The sequence below is a fragment of the Eublepharis macularius genome, chromosome 7, assembly GCF_028583425.1.
Source record: "Eublepharis macularius isolate TG4126 chromosome 7, MPM_Emac_v1.0, whole genome shotgun sequence".
NCBI lineage: Eukaryota > Metazoa > Chordata > Lepidosauria > Squamata > Eublepharidae > Eublepharis > Eublepharis macularius.
In genome coordinates, this window is record NC_072796.1 from 77,212,525 (window position 1) to 77,228,827 (window position 16,303).

The following is a 16,303-nucleotide window of genomic DNA, read 5'->3' on the forward strand; positions in this document are numbered from 1 at the left end:
TGCTTCCACGCCAAACTCTGCTCGGTGTCCTCCTTTTATCCTTGCCCTCAGGTAATTTCCAGCCCGCCCCTCACCCAAGCTAGAACAATAGATAGGGCTACCTTATTTCAGGGTAAAACTCACCAATCGGACCAGAGGATCCGATGGGCTCTGGATTACACCCCCTTAACAAATCAAATCAAAGGAATAGTTGACTGTCATTGGAATCTTGTTCAAGATATTGAGGGCTGTGAACAACTCTGTGGTCTTCGGAGATCTAAAAGCCTACGTGATGAGCTTGTCCATGCTAAGATATGCTCCTCTCAACAACTGTCTACATTACCTCAGGGTAATTTTAAATGTGGTCGATGTGCAATGTGCAAATTATTGTGGGAGGGAAGAGAGATCTATGTTAAGAACCACAAGTTGATTTTCCAACACTTTGCATCTTGCTATACATCAGGGCTTGTTTATTTGATCGAGTGTCCCTGTCCCATGATCTATGTGGGTTGTACTGCCAGACCTTTAAAAATTACGATTTTTGAACATATGTCTCGTATCAGGAATAGAGTTATTGAGGCACCTCTGGTCCAACATTTTGTGGAACATCAACACAATGAGACTTCATTTAGGGTCACAGTACTTGAGGTTTTGACAAAAGAAAAATTGAATCAAAATGCTTTGTTAAGAAGGGAAGCTTTTTGGATTGTTTCCTTGCAAACTGTTAAACCTCATGGACTTAATAGTGAGCTTTCATTGAATTGTTTTTTGTAATTTGATGTGTCCCATTTAAGGGCGGTGGGAAAGGATAATACTGATGTCTTTAAAAGAATTTGGGGGGGGATTGTTTCTTTGTAAATATTACAACCTTATGGTCTTAATAGAGAGCTCTCTTTGAATTGTTGTTTGTAATTAGGTGTGTCCCCTTTAAGGTATGTATGGAAGGGTACTATTGATGTCTTTAAATACCATGTGGGTGGATAGGAAGTGTGCAGAGGAAGATACTGCTGCCGCTTCCCAGGAAGGGAGAAAATATGTGCTTTAAAATACTTTCATTATAAATGTAACAGGTTAGTGGTTTGGTTGCCTATGTATACATTGTTATGTATCTTGTGGCATTAGCCTGTTTTGATTTCCTTATGAGCACACAAAGCACAAGTGTGCTCCCAGAGAGGTGTGATGATGTCACTTCCGGGACGTTTCCTTTTGTCCATCCTGAATAAGTTGCCCAACACTGAGTGTCCCCAAGTTTTGGTATTATGGAAAAGGGGAGAAAAAGTTCTCTCTATCCACTTTCTCTATTTTTCCACCTCGTGGATAATTTTATAAACCTGTATAGTTTCCCTCCTTAGCCATCTTTTTTTTTTAAACTGAAAAGTCCCAGACTCTCTAGGCTTGAGTTTTCTTCATAGGAAAATTGCTCCTGTTGGAAATACAATGTCTTGTGTACAGAGAAGGCAGAAGACATAGCATACCTGCAGGGGGCAGCAGGTCATTGATAGATAGAAGCATGGGATCCTTCTTTCTTCCTCTCTTCTGTCCTTGTTGCATGTCTCCAGATTACTATTCTTAGGCTACTTCCTGTTTCTTCCTGGAAGTCCTTCTCTCCCAGTTTAGTAAGGTACTTGGTATCTATTCTGTTTTTCTCGCTTTCTATCAAAGTTGTAGTTCCTGAATAAACTCTCTTTATCCACTCCTTAGTCTCAAGATAATTCCTATGATATACCAGAGCCTAAAGCTTCAACCCTTCAAACCAAAATTCTTGATGTGCAGGCAACTGCTGGAGTATGTTATTGTGATGGACTGTACTTTTTAAATGAACAGTGGAAGGACTGTGAACAGTTGATGCTTCAGAGAAACAGAGAGCTCTGATTGACAGGCTACTTCATTAGCTGAACAGAAAAGACTTCTGAACTGGATGCAGGGGAGGAGGGATTCTGATTTCAGCCCTAGCTGAGAGAAGCCGAGTACTTAACAGTTTTGAGATTCAGCCCTGACAGAGAACAGTTTAACACAGACAGGAGAACTGGGGGAAAGTTTGGCAAGGAAGTTTGGGAAGTTTAGTCAAACAGAAAGTTAGCTCTGAAGAGTGAAGAAATCCCTGGTTTGGTGTGGTTAGAAACTGACTTTGGAGACCTTAAGAGTCAGTTAAAAACTCAAGACTGTACAGGTATTTCAGGAGATGGGGTTTGGGTACTGGAAGAGGGTTATCAGTCTTCTGGAAACCAAAAAGAGTAAGAGAATACTCAAATAAAGTGAACTGGAATGTTTCAGAAAACACTGGAACAAAGCCTCTCAACATAAAGATTTCAGTAACTGTGAAGAGTTTAAGAAATTCTCATCAGTCTGAAACCTGGAAACTAAAGTCTATACATGTACTGATTTTACCTCAGAGTTACTTCAGAAAATTTTCAACCCCTGAATTCACCTGACCCTTCCCCTCTGTTAAATATTTTGTTATTTTTGAATTTAAACACACCTCTAATGTCATGTAAGTTGTTTAAGTAAAAAAAAGGGGGGGACCGCCTGCTGGCCCCAGGGGAAAGGCAGCCAGGCCAGCAGCATGGTGGCCGGGCACAAGCGATCACTGCTGCCACCTCCTGAGGAGAACCTCAGCTGCTAGCCGCCATCGCTCAAGCACCAAAGCTCTGCCGTCACTCCATTCTCCCAGCTTGATGGAGAGGGGGAAGGCCAAGTGGGAGAGAGTGTGTGTGAGAGAGAGGGCTGGGCAAGCCAAGCCTCCCCTGGCCCGGCCATGGAGCTCACCAAGTCCATCTTCTCCATGCTGCTGCAGTCCAAGGAGGTTTGGACATACCCAATGAGATGCAGAAATTTTACCCTGGGTTGTTCTTAGGCCCATATTTTTCTGCTATGAAAAGCAAGCTACCTATACTTCAGAAAAATGGAATTACCCATATAATATGCATACGGCAAAATATTGAAGCAAACTTTATTAAACCAAACTTCTAGCAATTATTTAGGTATTTAGTCTTGAATACTGCAGATAATCCCATTGAAAATATAATAAGATTTTTTTCTAGGACTAAGGAGTTTATTGATGGCAGTTTACAGACTGGAGGAAAAGTTCTTGTCTATGTGAACGCAGGGATTTCCAGAAGTGTTGCCTCAGTTATTGCATATATTATTATGGAGAGAAACAAAAGCAAACAAGCCATGAAATCTAACTAACAAATGTTTCTATTGTAAATCAATCAATCAAATTTAAAGCAATATTATAGTCAACCTGAACAAGAGAAACAATATCTATATACACAGGGTAGGTGATTACAGGGGGCAAAGCATCATATAAAAGTAATTCAAATATAATTCAACAAGAATTCCTGTGCAGTATTAAAGTGCTATGCGCCTAGAATTGACCTGAGGTCTATACAGTAATCACCAAAGTCCCAGTAAGTTTGTGGTATAACAATGCAAGAAGGTCTTCAGTGCAATAAATTTCTTTTGAAGAAACGGTGTATAAGGTCTCATATGGGCTGTTGTCACACGGGCATCTCTTCCGTTAAATTTACAGCATATAGCGTCCTACCTGTTATCGGCACAGTAATGTTTCTTTGGGTCACCTAACGGCTCTTCACGCCACCAGCTGTCCACACCGAAGTACTCTGTTCTGTTCTCTCTAACCGCGCAGAAGCAGCTCCTCCCCCCCTTTTTAAAAATTATTCTGGCGTTTAATTTCGCTATAACGGAATAACAGCATATAAACATTCCGTTAGAGAAAAACATTACGACCCTTTTGTTTTTCCAACTTTGAAATTATATAAATAGCCCTTTGCTCGCAGAAAACTCCCTGTCTGACGTGATCCCCATCGCTGAAGACTCTGCCATGGCAATTGAGTCATTTTTACTTCAGCAGAAAGTTTGCATTGTGTTATGGCGTTATAAGGACATAATAAAATTTAAAAAAGGGGAGTCGCAGGAAGAAATGGATTCTGGGATTGAAGGGAGGGCATAGGACATTGCGAGGCGAAATACATCGATGTGAGGCATTCACACTGAGGCACAAAATAACGCAACTATCAAGCACAAAACAGAAGAGAGAAAATCGCTACAGTGTTGGAATAAGGTGGGTGTTTGTCGGGAAATAGCGCCATTTTAGCGCTAAATAAAAGCCCGTGTGACGACGGCCCTGATAACAATGAGAGGTGGCAGAGAAGAATTGATACACAACTGCGATGGGAAGTCAGCAATCTGCACGTTTCATCTCTTCATCCTGGCAGTCGTTATATCACAGTCCAAGCATATACACTTCCACTAGCCACTCAATATTCTTGCCTTAGCATCTGCCTTCCATTTTGGCGCATGTCAACATGCACTGAAGACCTTCTTGCATTGTTATACCACAAACTTACTGGGACTTTGGTGATTACTGTATAGACCTCAGGTCAATTCTAGGCACATAGCACTTTAATACTGCACAGGAATTCTTGTTGAATTATATTTGAATTACTTTTATATGATGCTTTGCCCCCTGTAATCACCTACCCTGTGTGTGTGTGTATATATATATATATATATATATATATATATATATATATATATATATATATATATATATATATATATTGTTTCTCTTGTTCAGGTTGACTATAATATTGCTTTATATCTGATTGATTGATTTACAATAGAAACATTTGTTAGATTTCACGGCTTGTTTGCTTTTGTTTCTCTGTATATTACCGTGATACTCTCTACTTGCTTACTATATTATTATGGAAACATTTGAGGTGAAGTACAAGAATGCATTTGCGTATGTGCAAGAAAGAAGGTTCTGTATTAACCCCAATGCTGGATTTGTTCATCAACTTCAGGAATACAAAGCCATCTATCTCGCCCATCTGACTATTCAAATGATGTCACCTCAGCAACTGGAGTGATTACTGTCTTTTACTACAGAAAGTTTGAAAAGAACCAATGAAGAGGATGAAGAAATCAGCAATATACAAGCAGCAGCACAGAACGGTTGATGCTGAGGGCCCCCTGGAATTGTGGGTGGGGAATTTCCATTCACTGGGAGATGCTAATTTCAGCAGGTTTCAATCAGCTGGATATTTAAGAGGAAGGGACACAAGCCCAACTTTCAGATGCAAACCTGACTCTGTGCTACCACACCATGCAGCATTTTAAGGTATTGGACTCCTGGACTGACTAGACGGCATTGATAGTTTTATTCCTTTTTTTACACTTTATATTTTTATCCTAAACCAAGACTTTTACTTTCAAAAAGATATTATTGCAATCAGGGGTCATTTCGTAGAAAAAGAGCCGCAGGAACTCATTAGCATTAGACATGGGCACGAACAGCAATATGAACGAAAAAAAACCCACGAACGTTTGTTTGCAAACGGGCCGTTCGTGAGTCTCCATTCCAAACGAACAGGTGGTCATCTCAAGCCTCGTTTGTTGTGTTTGGCAGCCATTAGGGAAGCCAGACACTCAGGCGCCTTCAATCAATTCCCCGGCAATGGCAAGGACTGAACTCTGTCTGAACTCTTTCAGGCTTTCCTTCTGGCTTTAACCCTTCAGCTTCCAGCACAGTCCAGTTTTTGTCACTCAGAATAGAAATAGACAGCAAAGAAATAGACCCATGGATCATATATTTCCTGAGCTGCAATCTCTCTGAAACTTGGGGGGTCTTTAGAGGACAGAGAGGACTATGCCCCCTGCAAATTTGGTGAGTATTGGACATTGGGAAGGTCAGTTTTGTAACCCCTCAAAGTAGCTTTCAACAGGCAGTACAGTTTTTGCCACTGTGAAGAGAAAATGACAGCAAAGGAGGCGGCGCCAGCTCTCCCAGTGCGAGAGGGACGGAGAGAATCTTTCCATCCCACTGGCACCGGGAAGGAGCAGCCCCGTGGGGCTGGCTCTGCCTCCTGTCAGAGGGACCAGGGGAGTCTCTCCTCGTCCCTCTGACAGAGGGCAGAAGCAGCCCCACAGTGGCGCCAGCCCTTGCCATCATGGGAACTGTGCCATTGGCATAACTGATTTGCGTATGCCACACCCCCTGACATCACCAGAAGTGTGTCAGAAGGCAACACCCACCCTAAAAATTAATGTGGCATGTGGCATCTGGGGAGGCACAGTAACAAGGTCATTGTGTATCTATAGTGCTTTTCTAGACAGATTTGAGCAGCTCACCACAGACAACAAAGCCAGCAAAACACAGATTTTTTTAAAAAAATTAATGTTGCAAGTGGCATCCGGGGAGGTACAGTCTATGCTTTTCTAGACAGATTAGAACAGCTCACCACAGACAACAAAGCCAGCAAAATACAGATACAGATATACACAGAAGGAAGGGAGATGTACTCACTGCTTGCAGGCCCAGAGGAACGCCTGCGCAGCCTGCAGTGGCACCAGCTGGCCGCAGGACAGGCTCCAGAGGCTGCTGTGGACCATGGGCCACCTTGACCAACCTATAGGCCGGGAGGATGGGCCACGCAGGCTGCAGTGGTGCCGGCTGCCCGCGGAGCCTGATCCGGGTGATGATGGGGTGGTGGTGGTGCTGCCACCACCGCCTACTGGGGGGAGGAAAAGGAATCACATTGGTGGGGCCACCACCCATGTGATTTCTTTTCAGAGGTTCTGCCAGAACAGTGTTCTGGCGCGTTCCCCCTCAAAATGAGCCCTGATTGCAATAATGCATTTTTATATTGTCTTCATTTGTACTGACAAAGTTATTACTTCAAACAAAATGCGAGTTTGGGTGGGGAGGATTTGTTTATAAAGTTATTTGTGTAATTTATAACAAGTTTTTAGTAAAAAAACCTCAACTTCTTAAAATTCAAAAAAGGGTGGGCTTCATAATCATTGATGTGGTTCTTGATCTTAGTTCTGGACTGGGCAATATCTTTTTTTTATTTTTATTTTTTTATTACCTACATTAACTAACAATACATAGGGAAAGAAGGGGGGCAGGGGAAAGAAAGAAAAAAAAACAGCAACATATAACAACACTACACTATAAATAATGCTTTCCCTTCATACTGCCATTATTAAAAAATTAAAACTTTGTAAGATATTGATGGAGTGGGTGACCTTGCAAAATACAGATTACAATCCAAATTAAGTTTTCCTCCCCCCCCCCGGGCCTCGGACGCAATTCTCTCTGAGCAACTGCAACCGCAGTGCTCGTTCCCTCCCCCCCCCTTCAGACTTCAAATCCTTTTCTTCTTGCTTGGTGTCTTGCTGAAATTCTTGATTTTTGTCCTCAAAATCCCTTAGTTGATCTTCTGATGTTATCTTGTAAGCTTGATCTTTGTAACTAAACCAGATGCCTTCCGGAAATAGCCATTTATACTTTATTCCACGTTCCCTCAGAAGAGCTGCTAACTTTTTATACTTAAATCTTCTTTTCCGAACTAAAAATGGGACGTCCTTCAGTATCTTAACTTTATTACCCAGAAAGTCCAGATCCGCATTGTATGAGTTGTATAGGATAGTGTCTCGGATCCTCTTAGATGAAAAATCGATGATGATCTCGCGAGGCAGCTGACGCTTCGTTGCATATTTTGAAGAAGCCCGACGGACTTCCAAAATGGCACTTTTTACCTCTTCTTTAGTTGCCCTCGCGGGTGTCGCCAACAGTTCCGAGGCCAGACCCCATAAATCCTCATTTTCCTCCTCTTTCACATTCTGGAGGCGCAAAATTGTCTGTGTTCGTTCCACTTGTAGCCCGATCAGCTGGTTCTCCACCAGCTTTAACTCTTTATTCGTTGCCCTCACGAGTGACGCATTTTCCCGAGCAGACTTCTCTCCCCCCCCCGCTGCTTCCTTAATGGTTTTCACTTCGCTCTCAGTTAAGCCCACCCTTTGATCTGTTTCATTCAGCTTGTCAACAAAGGGCTTTATGGCTTCAATAACCAACCTCTTCACCAAGTCCTCGAGCGACTCTCCTTTCCCCTGCAGGGCAGCCAAGATTGACTTGCCCAAAGCGGGATTCTGCTTTTTTGCTGCCATTTGGGGGGGGGGGGGACCGCCGACCAAATTCTGAAACTCAGCGAGGGGGAAGAACTAGCCTTCTTAGCTTCAGATCCCACCACTCCTTCGCGTGCGCTTGTAATAACAGAAGGGATTCGCTTACTTACAGGCTTCCGCCTAGTTCTGCTCTTTGCCGTTTTCCATGGCCCGGCAGCACTCGAGGTGCCGCGCACGTCTGCCGGCCTCCATAGGGACAAACGGGCAATTTACCCCCTGCATCGATTTCAGGGGGCTCTTCCTGCCGCGTCCCGGACCCTGCCTCCCTCACTGGGAGTCCTGGGGGCTAATCTTCGCAGATCAGCCGCCTGGTCAGGCTGCTCGGGCGCTTCCTCTCGAAGCTGCGGAGAGGAGCGTCCGACATGGCCGAGAAAACGAAACCGAATTGGACTGGGCAATATCAATTAGTTGGGACTAGGCTTCCCAGTTGCCTGCCCTAAACTGGCCCCAGCGAAGCATGGGAGCATGCCTGTAGCCAGTATGATCATGTCACTTAAGGAAGTGACGTCGTTGCGCCCCACCAGGAGCATTCCTGGTGCATACTTTCCCAGGTTGCCTGCCAGTGGTAGGTGACCTCTGGGGGGCTTGCTACCTCCCACTGATCGCTGGGAGATCTTCCTTGGGAGATCACCTGCAACCAGTGGGCAACACAAAAGCTTAGTTCCAACTAGATGGTATTGCCCTCTCCAGAACTAGGAACAGGAACCACATCAATAACATATTCTAGCATTGCCTGCACATAAAATTTTTTGGTTCAAAGTACCATGTAGATTAAAGGGTGGCGTGCCTTTCCTATGAAGAAAAGGTGAAAGAATTAAGCCTGGAGAGTGTGGGGCTTTTCAGTTTAGAAATAGAAGATGCCTAATGAGAGAAATGATACAGGTTTATAAAATTATGCATCAGGTGGGAAAAGGGAGAAAGTGGAGAGAGAAAACTTTTTCTCCCCTCTCCCATAAAACTTGGGGGCACCCAATGATGGGCAAGTAATTCAGGATGGACAAAAGGAAATACTTCTTTATGCAACATAATTAAATTGCGAAATTCATTGCCAGTGGCCATGAACATAGATGAATTTTTAAAGTGGGTGAGACAGATTCATGGAGGATAGGTACAATAGCTACTAGCCATGGTGATCCCCTCATATTCACTGGCAATAAACCTCTGAATGCAAGTGCTAGGAGGCAGCACCAGGGGAAGCCTTTGACCTCTGTGCCCAGTTGTTGATCCTCCAGGGCAGCTGGTTGGTCACTGCATGAAACCGGTAGTAGGACTAGATGGACTATTAGTCTGGTCCAGCTCTTATGCATTTAGACATTTCTGACATTTCCAGACACACCACAATACACCTGTAACAGCGTTTATGCTAGTGGAGCATCACTTCCTTTTATGTGTATGGGGGGGGCGGAATTCGTAACAATTTTTTCCTACTGCCACAGGCCTCCATCATTTATTACAGGATGGATAAACAGAGAAATTCACATTCACTTTTTCTAGAACTGTTCTCTAAGCTGCAACATCTTTCATTGGAATCTTATCCATGTTTTGTGTTCTTTTTTTGCTCTAATTCAATGTTTTCTAACTGAGCTAAACTCTTAATCCTTTTCAAAATTATTTGCAATTTATTGAGGTAATCAAGGGAGTTTTCAGAGGAATCAGAAGGCAATACTTTATCTCTTTTCTATTGAAGCCTTTAGCCTGTTAATATTTAATAATCATTAACAAACAAAATAATTGAGCCAAGGCTTCACGCCTATCAAAGGCTTCCTGAAAGATGTTTATAAATAATGAAGGGTACCTTAGAAGATACATATTTCAGTTACATCAAGCAATTGCAGCCATGCCTCAAACATCTGAGGTTAGAAATTTGCAAGTTGAATCTTCCAGACACAATCAAGCCCAAAGAATCTCCCTTTTCTACCTCTAGGACTATTTCTCTCCTATTTGTATCCGTGATATTATGTTGCTTTTCTGAGGAACATCAACAACTTTCAGTTTTGTAAACATGAAAGTAGCTGATTTAAGGCTTCACAGTAGTTAAAATTATTTCTGTAAAAAACAAATCTAACAGCAAGAGAGGTCATCTGAGTTTGACATTTGCAGCTCTATTCTCTGACTGCGGTTTAGATAGAACATTGCACAGGAAGGAGGGAGGGATAAGGGAAGCCACTTTATTTCTATTAGTGAACACATTCATTTGGATGTCACTTTCACTTCTTGGTATATAAGCGCAGTTATTATTTATTATTATTATACAAAAATATTTTGTTCCCCAAGTAACCAGGGAATTTTTAGACAATCAAAAGCTTGGGGGGGGGGGATCTGATCAGCTCACCCAAGACTGTAATTATTATGACATTTGTTTGGGAGTAAATCCCACTGACACATGTAAACATGAATACAGCCCAGCTACACGTGATGCGCTGCCCAATCATGTGCCTGCTTATTCAGAAGCAAGTCACACTGAATGCAATGGGAATACTACTAAGCATTTTTAGGACTGTATTCTAAATGTTGCAGCTCCAGTAAAGACCAGTCTTCAAAAAAGCCAGCTACATCTGCTCAACGGGGCACCTGAGGTCCAGCAATAATCTTGCTTCTGCATAAGCTCTAGACACACATTCTGCACAGGTGCACAATGCTGCTGCTAAGGTTGTGAGATGGGATTTTAGCTACTGCACACATGCCTGTGCTGCACGCAGGAAAAGCGGAAATCACCACTCTTTTCTGTGCTTCTGCAAGACAAGTGCTGGTCGTTTACACCATGCCTTCCTGCCCCTTTTATTCAAGACAAGATTGCTCTCCTGGCAGAGCTGCCAAAAAAGAGTACTCCCAATCACTTCCTTCCTAGTGTGTGCAATAGGAGAGAGAGAGACGCCTCTTCTTTCTTGGCTGTTCTGAGTGCAAAGGCAATGTGTGCAAGCTGACTGTCTTAATTTTTCTGCCCTACCTCCATTTCAAACAGGTAGGTAGCCGAATTGGTCTCTAGTAGAAAAGCATTCCGGTCCAGCAGCTCCTTAAAGACCAACTAAAATTCCAGGATATGAGCTTTCCAAAATCAGAACTCCCTTCATCAGATACCTGATAACCGACTTAGCAAAGGCCAGTTCCCGCAACTGTGTCTTCTCTCTTTGTGACCCTTTTGCCTTCTCTGTGCTCTAACCCAGTTCATATGCATGCATGCTCTTCTAGAAATGCCCCACTGAAGACAGTACAACTTAACTTCATGGTAAGTAAATATGCAAGAGACTTTGCTATGTGTTAAATAGAGCTTGTGTACCTATTGCTTCTCTTCATTTTAGTGAGGGTGCATAAAATTACAGCTTCACAAAGGAGTCTGTCTGCATTTAAACATTTTATTGAAATAAATTCCACTGAACTCAGCAGGATTTACTTCTAGGTAAATACATATAAAATCAAGTGGTTCAGATATTGTTTTTAAAGTCTCCTTTGAGAGATGGTATGAGAATGAGAGCTGGAAAAAAGGACCCCAAAAGAAACAGATTTGCCATTATCTGCAGTTGTAAGTTGTATGTGAAAAAGAACTGAACAAAGCCCAGTGGGATAACTCAATTAAAATTTTCATTTAAAACTATGTTGGAGTGGTTTATGTTGTACTTACTTGAAATCCATGATGTACTGCCAGTACTTTGGATTGTATCTATCCACAATATTTTTTCATGCTTTTTTGTGTAACTTTTTGTGGCAAATAATAGACAAGCTATCAGAATGCATCTTATCTAGTTATCCAATTCTTCCAATGCTTTTGTTTTAATAAATTATAATAATAACATTTGATTTATATACTGCCCTTCAGGACAACTTAACGCCCACTCAGAGCGGTTTACAAAGTATGTCATTATTATCCCCACAATAATCACCCTGTGAGGTAGGTGGAGCTGAGAGAGCTCTGGAAGAGCTGCGACTGACCCAAGGTCACCCAGCTGGCTTTAAGTGGAGTGGGAAATCAAACTCGGTTCTCCAGATTAGAGTCCCATGCTCTAAACCACTACACCAAACTGGTTTTAAAAGTGTATTCCATGTCCTCTTTGATCCAGTTACATGTAACCTCCTATATGCACTGGTGCTCACACACTTCTAGTCATCCTCACTAACTGGACCACGGAGGGCACCTTCCACACCCACAAATGGATGGATTTGAAAAAGCTACATGCTAGGGCAGGAACTAGACTTTCCAAATGATGAAAGGTATCATTTGGCTTCCACACTCCTGTTCTTCATGCCTTCCAAATTTTTTTACACACAAAAGTAGAATTTCAGCTAAGTGGATATTTTAATGTATTTTTTTCACTTATGAAGATAGTTTCAGGTAGGTAGCCCTGGTGGTCTGCTGCAGAACAGCAGGATTTAGGTTCAGTGGCACCTTAGAGACTAACAAGATTTTCAGGGTATAAGCTTCCAAAAGTCAAAGGGAGCTTGTTGGCCTCTAAGGTGCCACTGGACTCAATTCCTTCTTTTATTTTCTCCCTATCATATCCTATTGCAATGTGTTCTATATAAATCATAAGTAAAATCTGTTATTTAACATTTCTTACCTAATGAACATTTATTATTCTCTTCATGGTAACAGCAAGCTGAAGTGATTTGTTTTGTTATATTTGGCTTGGATCAGGGACATATTGATAGACCCATGATGGTTCTCAGCAGCTGTGTGGCCAAATTTTTAAAATTTTGTTTCATAACAATATTTGACTTTTCTCCAAATAAGAGGTTGCTTGCATGTCCATAATTCTCATTTCTTTTATAATATTTTGGTGGAAGACTTGCTTAACTTTTTAAAGGTTCTATCTGAAGACCTTTAAAAAAGCAAGCTTCCTCTTGCAGATTTCCCCACAATACTTTACTCACGCCATTATTCTAAAATAATGCCCACTCAACACACAATCTGAATTTCTCAGGAACCCTGCTTCCAATAACTTTTATGGACCTTGAAGCCAAACCTACATCCAAGTGCCAAGATCAACCATCCCCACAAACAAGATTTGTGGTCCCCTTAAGTTTTGAAACATTTAACATATAAACTAAATACATCTATAGAAGATGCACAGCAACTTAATATTCTATCTTGTGTTCTTACTTTAAAGTATTATATACAAATAATATTGACCAAGTCACTGATGAAAAATCCCCAGAGTGAAAGAGGAGGGCTCTCTCAAGGGAAACTTGCCCAAGGACCAACAATTATAAGTTTAGTTCCACTGCTTCTCAACCAATTTAACCATTTAGCAATTATACAGCATAGTTTAAGGGCTCGAAACATTTCACATATGGTATATCAGCAAATAATCCTGCAAAATGAGTCGGTATCCATCACATTTTCCTCTTACTCTTCTTTCAGGATCGTTGCAAACACGATTCTCCTCTGTAAGAGTTACCGAGCAGGCACCCATGGGCTTCATGCCTAAACAAGGACTCTTCGTACTTTAATCCTGTGGCCACACCACCGCCCTGGCTCCGTTTGGTCAGTGCCGCATTACAGGGGAAGGGAGCACAGCGAGGGAACAGTGGTTAGCCTAAACCGCCTCAATCAAAGGCACCAGACAGATAGTGTCTCACCGAGGCCTGTTTTGGTTTCTGTTAGGGAAACAGTCTGCCTAAGGCCACCCGCCGACCTGATGAGCGAACTGATGTTTGTCGAGGCTCGAAAACGCGACTTCGAGCGCAAAGGCATTCTGAGAAGGGCGCCCCTCTCCCTTCTCATGTTCACAGCTACTCAACAGGTCTCCACCGAAGGTACAGAAATGCTACCGGGGTGGGCAGCGCCCCTTCGGTGTCAAGAAACACAGCCGCACTCTCAAGGGCACAAAGAGAGCAGAGGACGGGCCCCGACATGCGGGGAATGGGCGGGGAGGTCTCCACAAAAACCTTCAGCGTAAGCAACCCTCATGGCGCACCTCAGCGGGCGGCGCGGCGCTGCCTTCCCTTGTCGCCACCCTGGACCGTCCCAAACCTCCGGGGACTTCGCTGGTTCCCTTCCCGGCAAATTAGAGCCAGCCGCCACGAGCCGCAAGCGCAGCCGCCGAGAGGAAGAGAGTGAGAGAAGGAGCTGCGGGAGTCCCCCCGGCCAGGCGGTCCTGCCGCGTCTTAGCCCCGCGCCCGGCACGCTGCCTCCGCCCCCGCAGCAGCCGCGCGCCTTGGCCCTCACCCGAGCGGGCAGCTTACCTCGCGGTCCGGCCAGAACCTCACTGCGAACGGCATTCCCGGCTCCGCTGCCTCTGGAGCACGCACGGCTCGGAGCCCCGCCCCGCCAACTTCTCAACCTACCCAGGACGGGGCGGCTGCTGCTCTTTCGGGCGCGCTTTGCGAGCGCTTTCCTGCTTCGGCGCCTCTCTGCCGGGCGGCTGCTTGAACAAGTACAGTCGAGTGGCCCGTGGCTCCTTCCACCCAGGCAGCCGCTTCTAAGCAGTGTCCACGTTTTTGTCTTTTTTGTACTGTAAGACTCGTAGTGGTGCTAAAAGGCCCCACCTTAGCGGCAGTGGTTACTTTTATCTCTCCCCCCACCCCCGCTCCGCGTACGCCCGCATTTTTGCGAGCCGAATGACAGGCAGAAATGCTATAGGTGTATGCTGGATCTGCACGCGTGCGGAAGAAGTCTTCCCTAAAGTGTTTCTGCCTGTCACGTACCTGTTGAAGGCACGTACCTGTTGACGCGCACACGCAGGTAATCTCAGTAGGGAAGAAGTAATACAATAGAATCTGAGGACGGTTTTTACCTCACTTTTAGCATCCTTTGCGTTTCAGTAAAAAGGGAATTCAGTAAATAAGTTTCACTTTAAAATTGCTAACGACAGAGACTCATTTGAGTGGGAGTTCAAGGGTCTTATATAAGGATTGTAAGAAGTAATAAAAGCCTCTGAGCATGTGTGCTGTGCCTTCCCCCATCCACGAGAAACAAACGTAGCTTGCAGCTTGGATGAGGTGTAAGACTGGCCTGGACACCTGATAAAACTTCCAGACAGATTTTTAGCATCTGGTGTATTAGAAATTAAGTTCTGACCAGGGTGCTCTTTCTCCTCCTGAGACAAGTGTTTGGCACTATGAGTGTGTATTCAAATATTTGAAGTGACAACCAAACTGTCAATCAAAACGTTTATATTCTAACAGCAAAAAGTTTAACGTAGTAGTGAATGTGGCATTTTCTTGGTTTTGTATTTTCTTTGGCAACTATTCCCCATGTGGTGCTTTGTTGCTCTTAAACACAAAAGGTACAACCTTACAACTAGAATAGGGCAGCTTTTAAGATACAGGGTTTTAGTCTTTTTCTCGGAACCTCCAGAGGAAGGAATTAAGCATCAGGGTGAAGAGTACTATGGAGAGGGGAGCCATTTGCTCTGCCTCCCCAGGTTCATCCTCAAACAGGCAGGTATCATCTTCCACTCCTCTGAGCTGTGTCCTCCCACCGGCTCCTTCCTCCTGCATCTCAAGGTGTGGGTCTCTGAAGACCTGGCAATTTATACTAGGAGCAACACTATTTGAGGGTGGTTCAAATTTGTAAAGGAAACACATATATGTCCAGTATGGTGACAGTGAGATAATCAGCTATGGATTAAGAAGTGGATGAGGGGGGTGGTTACAGGTTAGGCTGGATGGAGCTGAGAAGAGAAGCCTATGCATGCAGTTGCATTGTATTTATTTATACCCCACTTTTCTCTGCAGTTGAGAACTCAATGCTGCTGAGAAGGTTGTTTCCCTCCATTCTCTCAGAATAACAGTTCTGTGAGGTAAGCCAAGCCGATAGGCCTAAGGTCACTCAGTGAGCTTTTATGATAGAAGTGGGGATTCAAACCCTGATCTCCAAGGATCCTAGTTCAACACTCTCCAAAGCAAAGAACACTGTGTTCAGCAGGGCACACTCCTACTTAAGTGTGGTTACAATTGTGGCCTTACGCATGGTTTAAGCTTGTGGGCAGATGGCTGAGAAGAATGTCCTTTGCATAAATTACCTTAGTGGGAAACACTGTGTTATTTAGAGCATTTTTCTTTCTATCCAAATGAAATCACAATTGCGGTTTTAATCCTATGTCTCTTGTCCTTGTCCCCTTTTTTATACTACCCCAGTGAAAGTCTCTCTTGTGCTATCCCTTGATCTTTTTTTCTTCTAAGGCTGAAGGAAATATGGCGTAGCATTACATTTACAGCATTACTGAGCCATTTATAATCTTTATTGTTCTCTCTGAATCCTCTACAGTTTACAGATAACAAAGTATGCTGTCCCAGATATTCCTGACAAAGTTTCCTCCGCACTGAATGGAACGGAATGATGCAGTCTTGCATCCCTGTAACCCTTCTAGTAATGCAGTCCCAAATAAAT

At 43.5% G+C, this 16,303-nt stretch overlaps 1 protein-coding gene and 1 pseudogene across 1 annotated transcript in view; one reads left to right on the forward strand and one right to left on the reverse strand.

The window, feature by feature from the left end:
• The window catches only part of CHST9 (carbohydrate sulfotransferase 9), a 98,394-nt gene extending 84,160 nt beyond the window's left edge, over positions 1 to 14,234 (reverse strand). The window contains exon 1 of the mRNA XM_054986033.1: positions 14,155 to 14,234. The gene's annotated coding sequence lies outside the window, so the exon portion shown is untranslated. The remainder of the gene's footprint in view (positions 1 to 14,154) is intronic.
• On the forward strand, positions 2,735 to 4,964 carry LOC129334088 (serine/threonine/tyrosine-interacting protein-like; annotated as a pseudogene).
• Positions 14,235 to 16,303: the final 2,069 nt, after the last annotated feature.